The 25,112-nt window shown below is 35.9% G+C and overlaps 2 protein-coding genes and 1 pseudogene across 4 annotated transcripts in view; 2 read left to right on the forward strand and 1 right to left on the reverse strand.

The window, feature by feature from the left end:
- Positions 1–13,607, forward strand: part of LOC138715501 (nucleolar protein 12-like) — a 309,079-nt gene extending 295,472 nt beyond the window's left edge. Inside the window, exon 9 of one of the 2 annotated variants that reach the window (XM_069848480.1) lies at positions 13,326–13,607. The gene's annotated coding sequence lies outside the window, so the exon portion shown is untranslated. The remainder of the gene's footprint in view (positions 1–13,325) is intronic. The other variant, XM_069848481.1, reaches the window with a different exon arrangement.
- Positions 10,575–18,165, reverse strand: LOC138715756 (uncharacterized; annotated as a pseudogene).
- The window catches only part of PKD (serine/threonine-protein kinase D3), a 170,870-nt gene continuing 160,651 nt past the window's right edge, over positions 14,894–25,112 (forward strand). For both annotated transcript variants that reach the window (XM_069848490.1, XM_069848491.1), the window contains exon 1: positions 14,894–15,152. The gene's annotated coding sequence lies outside the window, so the exon portion shown is untranslated. The remainder of the gene's footprint in view (positions 15,153–25,112) is intronic.

A 25,112-nucleotide genomic window follows, 5' to 3' on the forward strand; every position in this document is an offset into this window, starting at 1 on the left:
TTGCGTAATTTTAAAACTACGAAAACGATGATATCACTAATTAACCGTCAATGTGTATCTGAATGGTAATAATTTATTTTTTACATCAAGTACGAGTACCACAACCGCGGCTCTTAATGTTAGCCTAAACGCTTACGTACCTACATTTTAAAATTTAGACCTACTCAGAGAATCTATCTAACCTGGTCCACGCTATAGAGATTTCCAAATACGGACCTGTTAGCGCCCTAGGAGCGTTTGGAATTTCTGGCAACACAATCACCAACTCATATTTCATTTCAAGTAAGCGGCTCATCACTGAAGTCTGGAGTTTCATCTCGTAACAATATGCTGGATCAATCTTAGAGGGTCCTTTTTTGCTGAAATTCTTCTGCTTTTCAGTTTTTCATTCGCAATGTTACTCTGTCTGCACACAAAACCACGAAATTATTCATTATAACTTTTATATATACATCAAAGTAAACACGCTTTTTTAAAAGAATTCAAAGGTGTTTTGAACAGTTAAATTTATTTACTTAAGCCTGGTTCAGACGGTGCAAGTTTCTGTGATGGATTCCAAGGTGGCTACGCTGATGGCCGCGATTGTGCGATCGCTTCAAATGGTCTAACAAATTCGAAGTACCTCCACCCTTAGAGTAAATTCGCCCACAAAGTTCACAGCGTGCGACTTTATTATATCTTCAACTAAATTAAAGAATTTCCATGCGACGGATATACGATTTGGTGCCATTTAATTCCACTCACAACTACCCTCAGTCCGTACGCGCCGGTCGTCCTTGAGCTCTACGTCCTCCAACTTCGCTTCGCTCCGAACCACCGCATCCCTCCTTTGTTCCCTGTTCCACCTACGATAGTACCGGAGATCACCGGTGGAGAGCTTTATTCGTAATGTCCGATTCCTCCGCGGTAATAGTCACTCCGATTGTCGTTCGACTTATAGCGCGGGCGCATGCGCAGTATGGATATCGTTCCTTCCCTTTCGACATCTGCTGGGTAGAAGCTGTTTCTATTTCAGTGCGACATATCCGTAGGTGGGCCAGCCGAATTCACACGACAGGGCCCGAACATGGTTCGGAAAAGGCAGGAGCAGACAACTTTTAATCAGCTGTTTCTCTGTTTCCGCCCGGTTTGTAGCGTCAAGTCAGAGTGGAACAAAAACCAAGTAATGAAATTAATCGAGCTTTACGAACAATGTCTGAAATAAGGACTATCACAATAGGATTTGGAGGGAAAATGCGCTGGAGTTTATTTGTAAAAATTTGGTTCTGTTCGTCCCAATACTATTCCGTCCGACATCAAAACAAAAATAAAGAACATCAGAAGTCAATATGCAAGAAGAAAAAATTAAATTGACGACTCATTTTAATACAATAAATATTTATTGCACAATTTTGTTCCAGTTTGAAATCTTTACTGAGAACATGGAATAACCCTTCTTCCTGCCTTCTGGATATCCATTTCCTTTCCCAGAGTCTCTCTCTCTTTTTTTTTTTTTTTTTTTGCTTCTCATTAGTGCAAGCTAACAAAACACTTGAAGCTGCAGAAGCTAAAACAGCTGCTTTTCTATTGTTCAAATCCATTCTGTTAATTTAAAAGGCTCACCACATCACTCACACGTTGCTCGAGCTCAACAACTATAACCTCGAGTACCAGACGAGAAATCTTATGAGTTTTAAGATATTTTTATTAAAAGTACCAGGTCTCTTGGACCCTTGCCTTTTACAAAAATATGATTTTATAAAGTGAAGTGTAAATAGGTTTTGTTAAAGAAAGTTGATTACTAAGACCGTCAAAGACGGAAGTATTTTGTTTGAATTTATGTTATGTCTCTTAGTAAAGGGTTGGCATGATGAAGTAGCTTGTTCCTGTATGTAGTCTGTAGGTCTTGAATATGAGCAACCAGGAAGGGTATATGAAGTTCACTGTAGAGTTTGACATTGTACGTGAGGTAGTGTGCACCAGTGATTGTTCTGCAGACAGCTCTTTGAATTCCTTCCAGACTCTTCAGGTGGCGAGGGTGAGCTTGGCCCCATATCTCACAGCAGTAGTGGATGTATGATCTGATGACTGATGCATACAGCAGGACTTTTACTTTCCTTGCAGTCAGACTTTTGAAAAGTGGATAGAGTGCCATGTATCTTTCAAATGCTTTGTCTCTTATATTTTGAATGTGATGCCTGTAAGATAAACGTTTGTCTAGAAGTACTCCAAGATATTTCACTGATGTGGTAAAAGGTATTATTTGATTTTGAATACTCAGTTGGTCTATAATCCTGGGAAAACGTATGGTAAAGACCATCAATTGAGATTTTTCGCCGTTTACTTTTAACCTCCATTTGGTTGACCATTGTGTTAATATATTTAGGGCATTTTGCATGTTGACGCAAGCTGCATGAATATTAAAATGTCTGGCAAATATGACAGTGTCATCTACCAAGAGTGATCGGTAATACTACATTTAGCCAACAGAATGCGCTTCATATAGGACGTTGCTGCGTCTGTATAAGAGCCTATAGAGCTTCCACTTGAGTAAGTAGTTAGAATTTCACTCGCCAGATGGCTTTGGTGTTACAGTTTTCGTATTAATAGAATCTTTTGACGCTAGATGGCTGCAAAACTAAAAGCGAAAAGTAGAAAATGCTCTGTTAATTTAATATTTTACCAAGCCTTGCTGCTTTACACTCAATTTCCTAAGGAACATTCAGTAAATATGCTAAAGGTTAAATAATTACCAAAAATTAATTTACAAGCTGTGCGACAGTATGATTATCGTACTATTCAATATCAAGTAATTGGAAACAAAAAGAAAAACCATAATTCTGATGACAATATGTTTGCTGATTTCCTGAAATATTATGACTTAACTTAATATACCAGTTTATGAGGTGAAACATTGGTCTGAAAATGTCGATTCCTCAACTTATTCTCAAATACTTCAAAATAAAATCTCATCTACCTCCGGTAGACAATAAAAATCAGAAAAGTTCCGCACAAGGCAGTAATACCACATCGAAAAGTTATGTTTACAATAATTGTACAATGCAATACAGTCTCATGGCAATATTTCATTGGAGAGGAACAATATTTCAAGATATAAATCTCATAAATTAGATTCTACTTGTGTAAAAATAGGATCCCATTGTGTAAAATTTATCCTTCAACAATTTGATGAATTCTGGAAAGAAACAGCTAATGAACAATGTTCTAAAAATACAACAATTAAGGGATATAATTAGCCACCCTACTCATTATCTCTTGGATTAGTTGGCTCATACAGTATGTGGTGCCTTGTTGGTATCACTTGTGACCTGTTTTCGGACAGTTGACTAAACAACAACACAACAATTATGCGTTTATTGTTTACAATAAATTAAATTGTTTGAATGTAAATTAAACATCCTTCAAGAGCTTACTTGTATGTTTTTGTGAATGTAAACACATATCCCTTCATAATGGTATGATCTATCTGATGGATAGGATTGAGAAAATGCATTAAATTTAAATGGATTGGGTTGCAACAGAGGGCTGCCATATGCCGCGGATTTCGCGGATAGTCCATGGCTTTGTAGTGTAGGGAGAAGTCTGGGCCGAAAAGACTGATTTCCACGATTTTGAATGAAGTCTCACAGAAATCTGGAAAAGTGCAATACTTGTGATAAGATTTAATTTTCTCCTACTACACAACAAAGAGGAAATTTCTAAAGATTTGATTTCACACGAAATCTCGGTAAATTTTTGTCGCAGATGTATTTCTGTGGTGCTGTACTTAGAACTGCTGAAGATTGTAGAATTATTTCTCTCTACGTGGATATAATGCCAACGTTCAAAGATCATTTTCTTTGATGAAGAAAGAAACACATTATCACTTAAGTTAGAAAACGTATCTGCATATAGAGTATAATATGGTAAATGTAAACTGCAGTTAGTTTCACAAACTCATCCACAAACGAACAAAGTTCCTTTCTTCTCTTCACAGTTCTGAAAAATATGAGAGGTTCTGTGATGGTGATATACAGATATGAATGGTGCAATGCTAAAATAAATGGTAATTATGTAAATCCCATGCCAAATAATAAGGTGCTGGATAAAGTAAAGTGTATTACTGAAGTGGCCAGCCCCATCCACATTAAGTAAACAAGTGATATTAATGTACTAGTATCTATGAAAAATAAATGATATACCGGTATACAAGTTTATTATAAACTAGCCGTACCCGTGCGCTCCGCTGCACCTGTTAGAAATAAATATCAAGTAATTACATAATTAAAATAGGACGTTTGATCCAGGGAACATTCGTGTTTGTTAGAAGAATAAATCGTTTAACATGTTACTTAATTTAAATTGTATTTAAATAATTAAAATGCGATCATTTTGGTCCAGAGAGCACTCATTTGGTGCAATGACAATCGCTTTAACATGCTTCTTATTTGTTATTACATGCAACCATAGTTTAATGAATGTACAAAATAGCCTATTAAGTTTTCTCTGCATAAGAAGTTATTTTAATCTTACCTGTCCTCGATTCACTCAGAAGTTACTGTAATAACATTATAGCATTATGTCCATCTAGAGAAACTACACTTTCCAATGGTGAATTAATAATTAATTATACAAATCGGTTAATTTGGCATCCGATATTACTTCATACAAACACAGAAACATTCTCTGTAGGCTATGTTTAATATCTTTCGATTGTTGTTGTCCAAGGCCCCTTATAGACGGAGTCATTTTTTATTATTTCATTGCATCCTTTAGATGGCGTTATTTTAATTTTAAAACTCATTTATCTCATTAAATATCAGTCCTATCAAAATTTTGCAAAGAGTAAAACTTATCGGAAATAATTTTTAAAGAAATGTTTGTTATGTAATATTTTTTACAAAAATAAATAATACGCGAGATATTCCGATTTATTTAATTCAGGCCCCCTTATAATTCCCCTTTCAAATAAAGTATTTTGAATACCATATAGCCTAAAATCTAAGTTATAACGAACTTAATTTGTATTCCAATTTTCATATAAATCGGTTCAGCCATTATCACGTGAAAAGGTAAGAAACATCAAGACAGACCTACAAACAAAAATGTCAAAAAAGCGATTTTCGGTTTCAGGGTGGTTAATTATATATGTTAGGACCAATTATTTTTGGAAAATCGAAAATTACCAGAAAAATTTTGGCTACAGATTTATTATTAATATAGATTCCTACGTTTTCTCTTGTCGATAAAATTGACTTGTGAATCATGTATTGGTGTTTTTGTTTCTTCATTATGGCAACCCTAGTTATAACAAGTTTCTATTACCGGTATTATTATGATATGACATTCACAGTGAGAAATAAGATCAATTACTAAATATTTTTTTATTTAAAATGCCCCTGGTATTCGACTCAATGATATTTAGAGTGCAAGTTTCCTATAAGCTTGAAATTTCCAGGATAGTAATTTATCCTAATATTAAAATTAAATACCAATCCAAGGGAGAACGTCTGATTTCAATAAAGGCATAATTATTTCCCTTGTTTTTACATCTTGATCCCTTGTTTTGTTGTTGTTTAGTCAACTGTTCGAAGACAGGTCACAAGTGATACCAACAAGGCACCACCTATGAGGCAACTAATCCAAGAGATAATGGGTAGGGAGGCTAATTATATCCCTTAATTGTTGTATTTTTTTAGAACATTGTTCAATAGCTGTTTCTTTCCAGAATTCATCAAATTGTTGAAGGATAAATTTTACACAATGGAATCCTATTTTTACACAAGTAGAATCTAATTTATGAGATTTATATCTTGAAATATTGTTCCTCTCCAATGAAATGTTGCCATGAGACTGTATTGCATTGTATAATTATTGTAAACATAACTTTTCGATGTGGTATTACTGCCTTGTGCGGAACTCTTGTGATTTTTATTGTCTACCGGAGGTAGATAAGATTTTGTTTCGAAGTATTTGAAAATATGTTGAGGAATCGACATTTTCAGACCAATGTTTCACCTCACAAACTGGTATATTAAGTTACGTCATAATACCTATTTCAGGAAATCAGCAAACATGTTGTCATCAGAATTATGATTTTTCTTTCTGTTTGCAATTAATTGATTATCATTAGTATAATAATCATATTCCCTGTCGGACAGCTTGTAAATTAATATTTTTTTTTGCAAATTATTTAACCTTTAACAACTGCTTACACTCTGTGTATACGGAGGTAGAGCCAAGAGGAAAAAAGAAACATGCCTGTTGTGTGTGCTGCTTATAACTGCAATATACGGAAAGGAAAAAGACAACTGATATATGATATTTCAGGTAAATTTTATGAAGTCCACAGTTTTGTTAATTAGCAGCATTTTTTTCATGCGTAAATGTGTAATAAAACCCCGATATACATACCGTATGTACAACAGTATTTTTTATTTTATTGCAGATTCTTTAAAAAAAAAAAAAAAAAGAAAAGAAAAAAGAAAGGAACTGGGGCCTGTTTCTCAAAAATACTAGTTTAGTAGTTCACCAGTTGCTAGTTACCAGAGTGTATTTCACCAGCTCTAGTAGATTCTATTTCTTAAACTATTTTATCAGTCTAGTAACTTGTGACCATTTTTCACCATTCAGCTGATAGAGTTCATTTGTTTATAGTCATTGGTAGGTATTATTATTTGAGGTTAGAAGGCTAAGTTGTTTCTGTTTTGGTTTTGATTTCTCTTTTCTGTTGAATTTCCATCAATTGAAAGCAAATTAACTATACTCAATATGATTAATGAATCAAAAGATATATTATTCGGTGCTTTTTCAAGCATATTAACAAAAAATTATAAAGTAAACGAATGGATAAAAAATTTTGTAATGTGTGAGGTTATGGAACTGATACCTCAGAACAAAGATTACGCACACGTTAGAGACACTTACTGACCCAACATTAAGAAAGCAGCTTTGATAAGTACCAATTCAAGTTATGTACATAATATGATGTAATTAGTCGGTCTACTGCCTAGTCACTGTCTAGTTATATTGTAGCATATATCTGTGGTGTTCAGGTAAAGGGGTATAAGTCATTTTTTTGTCCAGGTGAAATTTTGTTCCCCAGATGAACATACAAGTTAAATTATACAAGTGAGTGTGCAAAAATCAAAGAATACTAGCAGTTGATGTGTTTTATTTGTGTAGAAAATTATTTGTAATAAGGGTTCCAAGCTTAATTTTCATTTATCTCCGAACTCATTTTTATGACTTATCTCCCTTTACCCAAACAACACAGATATACTCTCATAACAAGCATTGCCTACAAGCTCACAATATGTCAAAATGTGATAGTTAACAGTCTTCAAAGACAGTTTTTATCATAAGTCATACAACATTGGTTTTATCTACTTCCTAAAAGCACAAGGCTTTTGAACATAATTTTGCACAAGCACGTATTGTATTCACAAGTGTTTTATATTTCCTTGAAATGTGTACATAAGATGTATTTGTATCTTTTTCAGGTAATTTATGATATTATGACTCAGATCACTTTGCATAACACATTGTTTTTAATATTCATGTGTATAACCACAACATGTCTCACGCACACAGATTATTCTCGTACTCACACATTACACATTTTTGTACATCTTTGTACACATTTGATTTTAGATATTTGTATATTATTTCTTGCCTGATAATGCCCCTTTGGAGGGTGAAAACGTTTGCAAATGTAAATTAAAAAGCAAATATATAAAAAAACAGTGATATGTAACTTGTTTTTTTGTACATTTTGTTAAGCCATAAAGATTGATTATTTCAAAATAAAGATATAAGTAAGAGTATCTGAGAAAGGTTGTCACTGGTAACTGATAATATAGAAATCAGCAGTCTTTAGAGTCTTGTAGGAATATTCCTGTTAAATACTAATAAAATCAATTAGATTAGCATTTTGAGAAACAGAATCACTTATGAACTGGTGAAATCGACCAATATTAATAGTATGTGGGTGAAACAGTGGGTAATAAATGTGAAATGAGACAAATTGTGTCCCTCCGAGCACAGCTTTTTGTGTTCACGACACTTCTTGTGTCCTTCGTTACTGCTTATAGAAGTTGACGATGTGCTGTAGCTTATAAAAAGTAGGCCTATTTCGAAGACAAACGATAAACCAAATAAATGGTTCACTAGAAATGGACTTAAACTGAATACGGATAAAACCAGTATGCTACAATTCCGTTTCAAACCCAGTTAAAAACTAATAGCAATAAAATATTAAATTTGTATTTGGACACTCGCATCCAAAAATTCTGCGGAACTCTCGGGTAGGCCGTATTGTTAGTATTTTGATTGAAAGGTCATGAAAGAACATAATTGAGCACCCACGTGCAATAATGGAGTAAGTATGAATGTATTTCGTAGCTACTTACCTCATTATTGCACGTGGGTGCTCAATTATACAATAGTAATAATAATAATAATAATAATAATAATAATAATAATAATAATAATAATAATAATAATAATCTGTGGTGTCACAACCCTTGAAGGGCCCAGACAGACCAGCTGGCTGTTTCCGTCACGTTCGCATTTTGAAGAAAACTGAAAGCGTGTTTGGTCATGTTTTACTAAAGTTACAAGCTTGGAGGTAAGTATTGTTTACTACAGTTTAGGGCCTACTTCCATTCTTTATCTTATGGTATAATACGTATTTTCAACGTGTAGAGACTGGGAAAACAGTTTAATAAAATCATGAGAATCATACCTATTCATTTTATAGGCAATGTTGCAGGGCGCATTAAAAAAAACCTGGGAATATTAACATTTTCTTTAGTATATTTGCTAGGACTTCTTGTGATACGTACATGACAATTTTGCAAGGCGGATTTTCCTAGCAGCGCACATTTTGCGTTACGTACGACGTAACACGTGGAGCGTAATACGCTGCAGACTCAGACAACAAAAAATGATTGAAGTGTTTTGTAAGGATGCGCAGTACGTCGTGCGCTGCGTAATAGAGAAGTTGTGTGCGGTTTTTTGTTTCAGAAATTGAAGATTGTGAATGAATATATATGGCCTGGGCTCATCTATCCTTTGCAATGTGCTCCACTTGATCAGCTCCCTGACAGCTTCCTTAAAGATCTGGATAAAGTAATTAGAAGTGCTGTCAAAGAAATGATATCTCTTCCTGATGATACACCTAATGACATGCTATATTATTCTAAAAAGTACGTGGCCTAGGGCTTATTAAGGCTGAATGGGAAGCTAATATTCAGCATTTTAACATCTGTAAACGACTCTTACAAGTCAGTGATGATCATCTCCTTCTTGTCAGGAATCTTGAAGAGGAGAAGAAAACTGCTCTCAAGCGCCTGAAAATTCCTGAAGCCAACATAACACCTCGAACAACTGGAATACATCTACGTGATGAATTGCGAAAGAGATCGTTTGACTCCTGGTGTCAGTTACCTCATAAGGGGAAAGGTGTAGTCGTCTATGAAGAATATCCAAGAGCCAATTCATGGGTCAGCACCAAAAGGAATTTGTCGTCTTCAGAATATATTAATGCAATCAAGATGTGCTGCAACCTTACTGCAGTGCGCTCCGTTCCTGGCAGAGCTTTCAGCACGACCCATTGCCGTCAACCAGGCTGCAACGAGACAGAAACTCTTGGCCACGTGTTGGGCTTTTGTCGGAAAGGAGAGTTATTGCGTAACAACGGGCATCATAGAGTCCGTGGAGCTATCGCCTGTCTTCTTCGGAACAAGGGTTGGGAAGTTCATGAAGAGGTCCACTGTATTTCTGAAGACGACTGTCACAGAAGAGCGGATATAATAGCAATAAACAGGCAACAACAAAAGGCTATTATCATAGATCCAACTATACGCATGGAGAGAGATCTAAACCAAGCTCATCAGGTTGATCAGGAAAAGAGGGCCGTTTATGAACCTTGTATTCCCTACCTTAGTGCCAAGTATAACAGCCCTCTCTTCAATTGGTCAGTGACAGGTTTATTTTTTGGTGCTCGGAGTTCTTTACCAAAATTTACGTATAATTTTTAAAACAATTATCAATATCATCTTTTGAGATTCAAAAAATTATCTCGCAAATTCTCAAAGATTCCCTGCAGATTATACAATTTCATTTATACCACTCAGAAGGCCTTAATTAAGGATATGCTAATTTTAAATAAAATCTTTTTTTTATCAGTATAATTTAGTCATCTTCTAAGATTTTATTTTACAATTGATAATCAATGGTGCTTAATTATCACACTTTATTTTTATAACACTATTCATATTTAATTAATTGTATTTGTTTGCTATTCATTTCCGGATCCTCGTGGTCATCCTTAATTAAGGCCGGATGAGTTTTTCTCTCTCTCTCTCTCTCTCTCTCTCTCTATTGTTTCCTTAACAATGGCGCCCCCTTCAGTTCGATTCTCAGCCGCAGAAAACGAACAGCTGATTGAGATGGTTGCTGGACATCCTGTTTTATGGAATATGATGGAAGTAGAGTTCAAGAATACCTTAAAGAAGGACTTAATTTGGAAGGAGATTGGAAACATGGTGAATAAGTCAGGTAACTTATTTTATGAATGAAGTAGCCTATAATTTAAATTCACATCAATATATTTTACGTAATTATAATCAGAAAAAGATTTGGTAATTTGCGGCTCTTTGAATGACTGTATTATTTTTAAGTTATTGTTATAGTCGTTAGAATTTTAGAAAATATCTTACATTTTGAAGTACATTGAATTGAAATTTCTAGAATGCAATCTTACTACATATCACCGACCCAGTCTTTCAACAGCTAACTTATATCTAAATTTGAACTAGAATAATTACATTATTAATGAACAACAAAATAATGAAACACACGAGAAAATTAAATTTGCCATTGTTTAAAATTACTTTTACAAACAATGCACTCATTCATGTTCATTTTCTTTTGTTTCTTTTACTCGAGGCTTTACTTTTTAAATATTTACCGTTGAAGTATTCAGTAAATCTGCTTCTGACTTTGAAACCTTCAGATTTTGCGAAACCGCCAGTCCCAGCTAAGGGAATCACGTTGTCCGCTGGAAGTTCATCAATTATGTCTTGTGTCTCTCCATCACATGGATGTTTAGCAATATAGTCATCCCTCAGTAAATTGTGCAGACAGCAGCAACTGTAACTATCAAATCTACAGTTTCAGGCTTGACATTTATAGGCATGAAAAAAATTCTGAACGTAGAACACATAATGCCAAATGCGTTTTCAGAAACTCTTCTAGCTTTGCTCAATTGATAATTAAAATGTATTTTCTCTTCATCTTCCAATATTTGTCGTCTGCAGTAAGGTTTCATGATATGTTCATCTAATCTGAAGGCTTCATCACCTAGCATAACATGGGGCAACAAAATGTTTGATTGCGGTAAAATTCGTGGTGGTGGAAATATTGATCCCATTTTTACCAGCTGACCCATTTCAGATTTATTAAAAATCCCAGCATCCCCTTCCTTTCCGTAGGAACCGACATCGACGACAAGAAACTTATAGTTAGCATCTACCATAGCGAGAAGGACTATTGAGAAGTAGCCTTTTTAGTTGTAGAATAAAGTCCCCGTTTGGTTAGGTGCTACAAATCTCACATGCTTCCCATCGTGTGCTGCAACAACATTAGGAAAATCCCAGCGATCCCAGATTCTTCTGCCTTTGTCTCCCAATCAATTTTATTAGGGTTAGGTAAAAATCTTGGTAGCAGTTTTCTTTTGAGCGCCTGAAGTACTTGTGGTACGAATGTGGAGATACTAGAAGGATATATGCGGTATGAAAATGCCAGTGAATGAAATGAGTCCCCAGTTGCAAGAAATCTGGAAAGGAAAGAAAAAATTAAATAGGAAACTTCCCAATGGAAAAGCATTAATTTATGTACCGTATATTTTATGTGAAAATCCTCGTACATATAACTTGTTTTTTTTTTTTCTTTTAGATGGACAATGCAAAATGCGATGGAAAAGTATTAGGGACCATTACAAGAGACAGCGGAAACAAGAAAAGAATACAGGAACAGGGTCCGCTGCTACGAAGAAAAGGGCATCATAGTGGGATAGGCTAAGATTCCTTGATACAGTGGAAGATGAACGAGAAAGTTTTTCTAATACGCAAACTGAAAGCGGAAACAGTAATGAAACCCTGGAAGAAACGATTTGTGGTCTTGCTTCCGAAGCAACGGATGATCCATTAACTTACGATTCGTATGCTACGAGCACAGGACATGAATCTGAAAATCAAGAAAAAAGAAAGAAAGAAAATTTACCAGAACGTTCAACTTGCCAGACGTCTGAGATAAAAACCAAAAAAGTCAGAAAGAACAACATTGTGAACTTATTTAATGAAAGAAAACAAGAGCGACTACAGACCAGAGAATACTTCGAAAAAATTATGAAGCCTGAAGCAGAAGACGAAACTGATCTCTTCTTCAGAACCATGGCTGCGACTGTGAAAAAATTTGATCCTGAAGTCAGAACTGAAGCAAAAATGAAAATGTTTAGTCATCATCATCATCATCATCCTTCACGAATTAGGCCTCTGTAGACCTGTTTCGGCCCCATCTAGCAGTCTTCTTAACGGTCTTCCTGGTCGACGATGTCCTCTAGGTTTATATTGCATCATAATTTTTGGGATTCTTGAATTTTCCATTCTTCTTACATGATCTAGCCAATTGAATTTGTATCTGGTGATTTTTTCTTCTACTGACTCTACTTCTAATTGTTCTAAAATTTCTTCATTCCTTTTTCGGTCTAAAAGAGTATATCCTGCTGTTCTCCTGAAAAATTTCATTTCCGTTGCCTTGATTCTGTTCATGTCTTTTTTCTTTAATGTCCAAATCTCGCTTCCGTATAGAAGGGTGGGTAATGCTAGTGTATTATATATTTTTATTCTTGTAGATTTTTGTACTAATTTAGCTTTTAATGTATTGTTTATTATTCCTAGAATTTGTGTAAATTTGGTAATTTTCTTGTTCACATCTTTTTCATTTTGATAAGATATTTCACAACCCAGATAATTGAAATTTTGCACTTGTTCGAGGCATTGGTTATTGTGTATTATCTTACTTCTCACTGGGTCTTGTCCTAAAAATGCCATTACTTTTGATTTTTGTGCTGAAATTTCCATCCCAAAATCTTTTAATATTTCATTTAATGTATACAATCCTCTTTGTAAATTATCCTCTGAATTGGAAATTATGACTTGATCATCGGCATAGAGTAAGGTATTTAATGTTAGAGCATTGGTTATTTTGATTCCTGATGTGTAGATTTGGTTCCATGTTTAATCAATGTTTAGTCTTGTGACTGAAATGGAATTCCGCAGTTACAGGTCTATACGTGTGGGAAATGCTTCAACATTTGATGCGGAGAACTCCAGGCCAAGCTCAAATGCATCCTACAACTCGAACTGCAGCACTGGTGAGCCGTCAGCAGTAGGCTTGCAGTCACAAGACTCACCCAGCACAACTTTAGAGTCATCTACTTGTGACAACAATACAATGTTTACAAACTCAAATGTAGAATGTTCTGAAGATATGAGTGGACATTTTTGGGGATTTTGAACTTAAATGTGTTATGTATAAGATAAATAAATAAACTTGGCCTATGTAGTTGTACGAAAAATGCAAAATTCATTAAAAAATATATAAGCTATAGCTATACAATATACAGGGTGATTCATTATTACGTGTAAATAATTTGTGTGTGTACTGCAGAGGCGAAATAATGAATCATTCTGTATGTACACCATTCCTAATACATACCTCAGAGTTAAGAGCAAGTTTTTCGGCTGGTGAGATAGACCTTTTCACTCTATTGCATGGTTTTGTAGACAAATCATCTTGAATGAGGTTCACAAGGAAATAGAACTGTTCTCGGGTGAATCTGAAATATGCTTTAAATTTCACTTCATCGTCTAGTAGATGTTTTTTGATCATTATTCTGAAAACTCCTTCCTCTTCTCTACAGAAAAATACTTCTCTAACGGACTTCCTAATGCAATAATGATGAACCAGGTAATCGATTTCTCCTTCTACATCCTCAAAGTCAAGTAACACCAATAACGAACACAGTTTTTTTTTTTCCGTTTTAATGCATATCTCATTTTGAAGTTCAGTTCATACTCTTCATACAATCACAGCTGTTGAGAGTCTGCGACATCTGCTGCGTTTTTCGAAGTTTCTAGGAGAACACAGTACGCAGCGCACTGAGTAATGCGTTTTACGTTATACCCTAGATCATTTATGTAACAGATAACTCATCGCTATGTTAAAATCGGCAGCACTTTGAAGAGAACAACCGCCAGGATCGCCACCCGTCCGCCGTAAACGAACACGAGATGGCAGTACAGTCGCTAATGCAATTCAAATGGGAATTATGACGTGACTCCTTACTTAACAACTAGATGGCAGCATAGTAAACCTGACAAAAGTTGTTAACGTCAAAGCCTATAAGGCCGACCTATCTGTTACATAATATATGATCTAGGGTTATACGCGACATAAAAAGTGCGCTGCTAGTAAAATCCTTCTAGGAATAGTTCAAGTGTTTTAAATTTAGCGTACATAAATTCTTTATTTTAGATTAAGTTACTAGCATGTATTTGGCGAAATACTAGGTTTTTCCACTTCAGTTTAACTGATTTATGCAAACGAAATAATAACAGCTTGATGATTCCAACCTTACTTGTCGCCATGGCCACTTTGTTTTGGGCTCTTAAACTAATGGCGGACGGTCGTTCAATTTCTTGGAATATGGCGGTGCAATGGCCGCTCTATTTAATCTTTCCCACTCGTTGATATTCTCTTTTTATATCGCTTGTGTGTGATCTGTGATCTGATGATTTGTTCCCTCGAGAACTGAAAATATTTCTCACTAGATGTCTCTGCACTAGCTCATGTACAAAATAGTTTGTGGAAATTGTGCTTGTTAACGGTAGCTTACTGCTCATTTGTTGACCCCGAGGTCTTGAAGGTTTGGCATGTTGGAGAAAGTTTTGTTTGATGATCGAGGATATAATTTTGAAAACCATGTGTGAATAAAGAGAGCGAAAAAGGAGAGAAAAACTGAATAATGTTATGGTGCATTACTGAAAAATGTGGTCACCTTTTGATGTGTGAATATTATTTTAGATTGGCGGAATAAATAGCAGGTGGGTAACGGTAATACTAAATTTGCCCCAGTTAGTTGATGAACGGAACTATATGCGGAATGTGGAACGTGTTACAATGTTTGTGAAATTACAACGTTTTTAATTATGCTTTTGGTTGTATTAAATGTTAGGAGTGAATGTTTTTGTGACTGAACCTGCAATTCATGTGACAGCTGGAACTTTGACACATAGCCTACTAGCCTTGCTAATGTCACCACCTGTTCTTGAAAATATTAATTCATCATCTATTTGGAACAATTTCAAGGACGTTGAGTGATTTTATATTGATTGAAAGAATAGAATGGCTGCAAATCTCCTTGTATCAAAATGCTCAAACTGCTTGGTGTATAAGACTTGCTACTTACTGGTGCATGCAGTGAAATTGAAACGGTGAAGGTATTAGCGTACAGTTTATGACATAATTGTTTGTAGACATAGGATAACATTTTCACACATTGAAAATATGGGGGTTTTCTGTATTAAACATAGGTCTATGGTGTTTATGGGTGAAAAAAATCTGCTTTTCTGTAGCGCGAGACACTGAAACACACAACTTGAATTTTTCTAAGTTCTCCTGTGCGAGAATCCGTGACGGGTCAGGTTAGATTAGATTAGCTTAGTTTAGTTTATGCTTTTCGTAACCTTTGTGTATACGAATCTGTGACAGGTTGGGTTAGTTTAGGTTTTTGGTATGCCATGCATATACGAATCTATGGCAGGTTAGGTTACGTTAGTTTAGGCTTTGTATGCTTTGCATATTTATTTATTTATTTATTATTTTGCTAATAATTGTAACATAAAATATAATATATACAGAAAAACTTTACCTCGCCCCTGAAAGAGTAGAACTCGTGCTCAGGGGCGGATTCCTGAATTGAAATTAATAATTATATAATACAATTTGTCTTATGTCTACTGTGGAATTATAGTATATAAATTTAAATTTACAGTTTTTCAATTTCACACATAACTTTTTAAATTTAATACTAGAACTATTAGAATTGACAAGATTAGGATATTTAAATATAAATTTGTTATATGTTCTTGGGCCTAAATTACTATTATGATTAAATACTGTAACAGTGTTGCATTTTGGTTCAAACAATCTTAAAGAATTCATACCTTTTGTTTCATAACTATGAGAATACAATTCAAATTATTTCGATTTTTATGTAAGTTAAGTGGAATTGTATTTTGAAGTGTTCTACCTCTTTATTTAACTCGTTAGGGCCTAAATCACTTTTAGGTTATCTACATCGATCGATTCTTTCCAATTTTTTTTTATCTATATTCTAATATGTTTTCAAGTGTGACGTATACAATTTCACATTCCAGACTACCTTCCCTCTGAAAATTAGATCATTTTTACACTTTTTTCGCCCAAAAAAACCTTCAGTGGCGAGTGCTATAAAAAATCCAAAAATTCCCCCCCAAAGAAAACATAGTTCGTTTAATGGCATGATGTTTAAATATGAGGATTTACAGGATATAAATGTACTTTCGTTTTACATACTAGAATGTGAAAATAGGAAAAGTGACAATGCAGTATAGGCCTAATCTATATCACATAGCTATTCCCTTATCTAATCTGGTCACAGTTCTCGTCTTTCTCCTAGCTAACCCCTCAAAATTTGTCACAGTCAGCAGCCTCCTGTCACTATCCCCTAATTTAACCCACTCTATTCTTCTTACAAACCTCGGCCTCCTTTTACTTAGTTATCGCCGCATGTCCCCACGTAGTGAATAATATCCGAATTGATGTTATAGGCTGAACTACAGTGAGATCGCGAGAGTTCGTTTTATTCTTATCCTGTTACCTACATTTCCTGTAAAATTAATGTTTGAATAAAGATTCCATTTTTCGAATCTGTCACGAAAATTCAGTCTTCCTGAAAAACTAAAAACTACAGTAACTTATATAGGCATACAAGGCAATGTAACTACCAGAAATGCATTTTAAGTCATTGGAAACCAAATAAAACTACAACTGTTTCATTGCTATGTACATTAACAAAGTATTACAATTCAATATGGCATATTACATGTCGTGATGGTAGACATTAGAGATGAGCATGGGCAGACCAGCGAATAGGGATTATAAAGAATGGACACTGAGCGAATTTTCCTGTGTTTTGTTTCTCTGTGCGCCAGCGTATAGTTCCACTTTCAAGCGCTAGAGGTTAGTGTAATCGAGCATATGCTAAGATAATAATTGAGAATAGAGTTGAGACACAGGATCCAAACATTGCCTACCTTATTGCATAATCCAGTAACGCTTTGCTCCAAATAAATTCAAGTTAACAGCTTTTCCTATTTCTCAGTGACAAACTAGTTGTAATAATAATATTTTATATTTCAGATATCATAAATTATATTATAAAATAATATAATACATTATAATATTAAGTATCGAATTCGTTTAATATTTGTATATAATATAATATAGGTATATGGTTTTACTTCTCGTAAGAGTTTTGTTTTTCCATTTTCAGCGCTATCAAATATTTTAATTGTTGTTGGGGTCAACGTCTCAACTCTCATTATAAAGGAAGTCTAGAGTCTAGACATTACAGTTCATGACGCATTTATTATTTTATGGATCCGATTTATTTTATTTGAGTACATAATGTACCTAGATGTATTAATTATGTGTGTTATATTTCCGCTGTGTCGACTGCTAGCTGGTGTGATGTCAGCGCCAACTCTAGGGAGAAAGCAGAATCTCACACTCTAGCTGGCTTGAAGGTCATTGAAATCAGTCCGGCTACATCAAAGGCACCGACGCGAAGTGTCCATTCTTTATAATCCCTATGCGCTGGGCAGACCATGGTCCTCCAACAGTAAGCCTACCCACGATCCTTTTGAACTCCCTGCCCGATGCAATGGACTCTAGCTGACTGAGACCAAGACCACTAGCCCGCAGAGCCCAAGAAGCCTGACTGCGTGCCACAGCGATTCCTTCACAATTCGTAGTTGATGCAGCCAACTCCCAAACCCGTCTCAAAGATGACATAGCCTTCCTCTTTCTGTCCTCTTTCATCAATTGATCTATTGCTATCGCTTATACGAGGCCTGTCTAAAAAGTATCCGACCTTAATTTTTCCCGCGTAAAGTTGTGATTCTAAGGCGGCGCCACTGTGCATGGTGGAAGGAGGAACTGTAATGCGCATGCTTGAATTTTTTCACCGCATTCGCTTGTGCCAGTCACTGGCTGGTGGTCGCCAAGTAAGGTGCTGTTCTAGGTGTTTGTCGGATTTAGTTTTCTCGCAAGATGACTGAACGAATTGAGCAAAGATACTGCATCAAATTTTGTCAAAAGCTTGGTGATTCTCAAAGTCAAACAATTCGTAAGATTCAGCAGGTGTTTGGGGAAGATGCGATGGGTGTAACACAAATTAAGGAGTGGTTCAACCGATTCAAAGATGGCCGCACATCAGCGGAGAGTGAGCAGCGTTGTGGCAGGCCCCAAACTGCTCGGAGTGCAGCTGTTGTTGAGAGGGTGCGAAATTTGGTGATGGCAGATCGTTGTTTGACCGTGCGGGAGATTGCCGAAGAGGTTGGAGTGAGTAAAGATTCTGCACATGCAATTTTGCGTGATGATTTGAACATGAACCGAGTGGCTGCGAAATTCTTGCCCAAGTTGTTGTCCCCGGAACAAAAGGACCTCCGTCGTGACGTTGCACAGGACCTTCTGGACACCGCCAACACTGATCCTGGGTTTCTGAACACCGTGATAACTGGAGATGAGTCATGGGTGTACGGGTACGACCCAGGAACAAAAAGACAGTCGTCGCAATGGAAGCATCCCGAGTCTCCAAGGCCGAAGAAAGCGCGGCAGGTGCGAAGCAAAATCAAGGTGATGCTGACTGTTTTCTTTGATGTCCGTGGAATTGTGCATCACGAATACGCACCGGAAGGACAAATGGTGACAAAGGAGTACTATCACGATGTTCTCCGGCGACTCCGTGATGCAGTTCGGCGCAAAAGACCAGACATGTGGACGGCGAACAACTGGCACTTGCATCACGACAACGCCCCCGCACATTCATCCCAATTGATCCACACTTTCTTGGCCAAACATGGAATTACAACCGTTCACCAACCTCCCTACTCTCCAGACCTGGCTCCTTGCGACTTCTGGTTGTTTCCAAAATTGAAGACACCACTGAAAGGATCCCGTTTTGAGAGTAGAGAAGAGATAATGCGGAATGCGACGACGGAGCTGAACACCATTCCAAAAGAAGACTTCCAGAGGTGTTTCCGGCAGTGGAAGGATCGGTGGGCTAAGTGTGTGCAAGCACAAGGGGCCTACTTTGAAGGGGATTAGGGTCCCAACCCCGTCAGGTATTTGAAATATTTTTTCTGGCTAAAGGTCGGATACTTTTTAGACAGACCTCGTATAATGTAACCATTCTTTCTGCAAATAATGCATTACAACACAATATTCCTTTACTTTATGCGTAAGTGAATTAGGCTATAACATATTCCTGTAAATAATCATATCCATTACTCTTATTATTTTGAAAATAACAATATTACCACTCTAAACTTCTTCATATTCGAATGAAAAGTAAAATGTAGAGAAAAAGAAGTCTTATTTTATACAACATTACTCAATCCTACAATACAGAGTTAACGAATAAATGAAATGGCAATTTTCTGACACTACCATTATCTATCATTGTCATTATTAATTGGATAATAAAATTTTTTTACATTCATGGGTCCCAGATCTATCATCCACATGAGTTTCGTCGATTACCTTTTTGTCTACGCTAATCTTTTTTCCATTTTAAGTATATCTTTCTCCACTCCCTTTTATTCCATGTATATTGTTTGTCCACAAGGATTTTTCGTCCATATAATATCACGGTCATAGAAAATAATAGTAATAATAATAATAATAATAATAATAATAATTTTATTATTATCCCATGTTAAGTATATTCTTCTCTTTGTCAAAAGATTTGCCTATAGTTATTAATGTTCTCTTTCTTCTTGTGGTTCTGCTGAATACAATTTAATTTTGTAACTTATGATTCTCAAATACAGGATAATGTTATATTTACGATACGTTTGACATCTACCCATAATTTGTCCTAGTTACTGTAGGTTCAGGATGTAGACTACCTTTTCAACAAGGTTATCTGATGTTTACATGTTCCAAGGATAACTATAGAATCACTGTTTGTATTTCCGAATCATCTTTTTCAATGTGTTCCGAAACATCCGAATACTTGAATGAAGTGTTGTAATGATTTTTTAAAATGGAAGTGCCACCCTTCCATACAATTTACAGACGTGGACAAATTATTAACAAAATTGACGATTTTTATGATATTTTGTTTACAAAATTTGACTTTTCAATTTAGACTACAGTTGACAATTTTGGATATTTCCATCATTACATTAGAGAGAAATATGCAAAAATGTCAACTGTAGTTTAAATTGAGGAGTCAAGTTTTGTAAAAATATATAATAAAAATCTTCAATTTTGCTAATAATTTGTAAATTAGCAAAAATGTCAACTGCATTGAAGAGTCAAATTTTGTAAAAATATAAAACAAAAATCTTCAGTTTTGCTAATAATTTGGAAATATCCAAAATGTCAGCTGCAGTCCAAATTGAAGAATCGAATTTTGTAAAAAATATACAATAAAAATCTTCAGTTTTGCTAATAATTTGTAAATATGCAAAAATATCAAATGTAGTCCAAATTGAGGAGTTAAATTTTGAAAAATATGCAACACTAATCTTCAATTTTGCTAATAATTTGCAAATACACAAAAATATCAACTGTAGTCTAAATTGAAGAATCATATTTTGTAAAAATATATAATAAAAATGTTCAATTTTGCTAATAATTTGTCCACGTCTGTATTAGTACTCTGAACTCTATTTCTCTCCTGGCCGTAGACATTCCAAAGTGCAGGCGAAAATCTTGAAGATAGGTCTCTTCTGCCTCTAGCTAGACGTTCTCCTGCATATACTCGTATTGTCTCAATGTAGCAAGAAGATCTTGGCCATCATGTTCAAAACTATCTGTTATTTTGTCTAAATTATCTTCCAATGAAACAAGAGGAAGGATCAGAAGGCAAAGAAAGACAATGCGAATGACATCATTTAGGAAATGTTCTTGATGCAAAATGTTTTAATGAAAAAGAAATAGACATCCCTTTACCATACTATTTTGGAACGAAACTTGGGCGGCATTTATTGCAATAATTTTGAATTCCACTAAGATTAATTGTAGCTTTAAATACGAGTTTGTTCCTTGTGTTGTAGTTTTAAAATTCTGAAATATACTTCTTTACATATCTTCATCTTTTCTAATGAAAAGTTCGTACAGTAGGTCTACTGCAGTGGTTGCCCAACACCACGAAATTGTGATGTAATAGAAATGCAACCCGCACACCACTATCGCAGGGAGAGGGGTGGAGTGGGCATCTCCTCAGGTAATGCAGTGAATAACAGTGCAGAGACTGACTGTGACCAAAAAACAAAAGCAATATAATATTCTTCTACTTATTAACTATACATACTTCTTTCCATGTTAAATTTTTTATTCTCCTATTAATTATTTTTGTATTATTAATAAAATAACATAAATTTATTTTCTTATTTGACATAGAAAGAGCGTGTACTTTACATCAGCAATAATTTGAAATTAGAAAAACGTACCAGGCTGGTCACGAAGTTGTAAATTACACTACATACTTAAAAAAACGTTGAAGTATTTTACTCTGATTAAGACATAGAAGCCGATATTTTTTATTGTTTATCTATTAATGAAATATTCAAATTACACTCATACGTAGAAAAAAACGTGGAAGTATTTTACACCGATTAAAACATAGAAGCCAATAATTTTTATTGTTTATTTATTAATGAAATATACAAATTACACTACATACGTCCAAAAAAAAAACTTCGAAGTATTTTACCCCGATTAAGACATAGAAGCCATTACTTTTTATCGTTCGTTTATTATTCAAGTTACAGCTAAGGGCGTGGTAGTCTTCATAACAAGAAAAATAATAACGTACATTGTTCTGTTATACTTCATTAAAAATTTTACAACAAATTAAGTATCTCATATTTTTGCCATCTGCACAAAATAAATACTTTTCCTTCCATGCTCCTTAAAATTAAGTTTTTACTTACTATCTGTTTTGGAAAAGACATCGAAACATATTATCCTACACACTTGTAACATTACATGCGTACGTCCGCTGCTGATAAATGTCTTTACTTATATCTTAGTGATGGCTGTAAACAGAGGGTGGGGGTATGATGCCATGGTTACGCTTGAGTGGAGATGGGCATGTGTCGCGACACAGCTTTTGGCGATCACTGGTCTACTGTGTAAGTGGAAAAATTTTCTCAAACTGAGTTTCATTGACTATGTTTGTTCAGCTGTAAAAATTGAAGGGAGATTTTATTACTTACAGACATTAGACAGTTAATAAAATGGGGTAGGTCCTAATGTGGACGTTGTATCTGTGAACAAAAAATTGTGGTTACCGGCAAGTAAGTTGTTACTCATGGTAGTGAATATTTCTCCTCATCACTTAGTCATCTTTTTTTCGATCAATGTTACTTATGTCCCACCCACTATAGAGACGTAGGCCAATTTTACACATATTTAGTATAACTCGTTGCTTCTCTGACAGGTTAGGTTTGGTTAGTTTAGGTTTTTGTTATAGCCTACCTTGCATATACGATTGTAGCACAACATTGGCAGTGATAAAAGTGAAATATTCGTTCAGTGGGCATTGGATACTCTACATTCACCTTTTGTTCATATCGTCCTTCACATCATTATCACTCCAGCTTTGTCTTCCATTTCCTTACAAATGATCAGTAAAGACACATTTTATATGCAATAATAATGTTGCTTTTTAACTTACAATTGCATATTTTATATTGCTTGAAAAGAAAATATCGAATATTAACAACATTAATTATAATTAACACAACTTGAAACTGAATTTTTATGTAGACACTTTTATTTACTTGTGAATGCAGTACCGGTATCTCTTTCTAATAATAATTTAGCATGTTCACTTTGTTACTGTGAAGAAACTGTTTACGTGTTACTGTCCATACTAGCCTACTGAATTTACACCAGAAATTACAGCTCTATATCGATAAGCTACCCCTTTTGTATATGCAGTGTCTTTTACTTAGCCTGCAGAGTAAGAGCAAAGGACGGTATAAGCCTGCATGATATGAAGTGTAACTCAAGGTCAAGTTGACTGCCCCATTGCTCATCTCTATTGCATGCAGGCAGCATAGTGTTCTCAGCCACCATGTATAACTCAGGCGACTATTTCCAAACAGGTGCTTTGTTACCGTTTGCGGCAATTATTTACTTTAACTGACTGCGTGTTTTTTAGACGAAATTTATTCAGGACTATTTTATTTGGGGGAAAATGTACGAACTACAAACATTGAGCGGAAGGGAATACTTTTAATTTTATATATTTTGATGTACCGAAGTACATATGATATTTCCATGCAGATATTCTGCGTCATCATGTGATGAAAGAGTGATGGAACGGAGAAAAATTCTCTCCGGCGCCGGGATTTGAACCCGGGTTTTCAGCTCTACGTGCTGATGCTTTATCCACTAAGCCACGCCGGATACAACCCCGACGCTGGTTAGAATCGTCTCAGATTAAGCTCCATCTCTTGGGTTCCCTCTAGTGGCCGCCCTCTCCACTACGTCATAGATGTCTATGAACGCAGGACCGAAGTCCATACATGTGTTGAGGTGCACTCGAATGAGTGACTGGTTGGCCGGGATCCGACGGTATGGGCGCCATCTTAAATCACAAAGTGATTTATTACGCATATCATATATATTTTGATGTACCGAAGTACATATGATATTTCCATGCAGATATTCTGCGTCATCATGTGATGAAAGAGTGATGGAATGTGATCTATTTAGTATTACGACTTTATATAATCTTCAACAGACTTAAGTTTGCAATTTGTAGTTGACAGGTAATGACTGAAATTGGTGTGTTTGTGAGTGTACCGTACGAGGCGCATCCAGAAAGTAAGTTTCCCGATTTTTTTCCCCTTGAAAGTAAATGTAATTAGCCGTGTCAATTGCGCATGCGTAACAGATCCCACCTGGTGCCAGTAGCGTGGCAGCAGTGGTCCGAAATGGAACCTTCTCCCGCCGCCTGCGAGGTTCGGTCTGTGATAAAGTTATTTAATGCACAAAGCATTGTGCCAATTGAAATTCGTCGGCAGCTCTGTCAGGTCTATGGGCCGAACATCATGAGTAAGCAGATGGTGCGTCGCTGGTGTAGGCAGTTTTCCGAAGGTCGTCAAAGTGTCCATGATGAAGAGCGCAGTGGGCGACCGTCCCTCATCAATGATGATCGTGTTGAGCTGGTGCGGGAGTGCATCATGGAGAATCGTCGCTTCACGATTATGGAGCTGAGCAGCCATTTTCCGCAGATATCGCGATCCTTGTTGCATGAGATTGTCACTAAGCACCTGCTGTTCAAAAAAGTGTGTGCCAGGTAGGTGTCAAAAAACCTGACACCCGAACACAAAATGCAACGTTTAGGAGCAACACTGACATTTCTGCAATGGTATCATGATGACGGCGACGAGTTCCTCGACAGGATCGTCATGGGCGATGAGACTTGGATTTCGCACTTCACCCCGGAAACCAAGCAGCAGTCAATGCAAACAGACACTGTCAGTACGGAAAGTGATGTGCACGGTGTTCTGGGACAGGAAGGGCATTCTGCTCATTGACTTCCTTCCAAGAGGTGAAACAGTGAACGCTGACTGTTACTGTGAAACACTGCGAAAATTGTGATGTGCCATTCAAAACAAGAGGTGTGGAATGCTTACTGCAGGTGTTGTACTCCTCCATGACAATGCTCGTCCACATACGGCTCGGTGCACAGCAGCTGTTTTGACGGGATTTGG

The sequence above is a fragment of the Periplaneta americana genome, chromosome 15 (assembly GCF_040183065.1).
Source record: "Periplaneta americana isolate PAMFEO1 chromosome 15, P.americana_PAMFEO1_priV1, whole genome shotgun sequence".
Taxonomy (NCBI): domain Eukaryota; kingdom Metazoa; phylum Arthropoda; class Insecta; order Blattodea; family Blattidae; genus Periplaneta; species Periplaneta americana.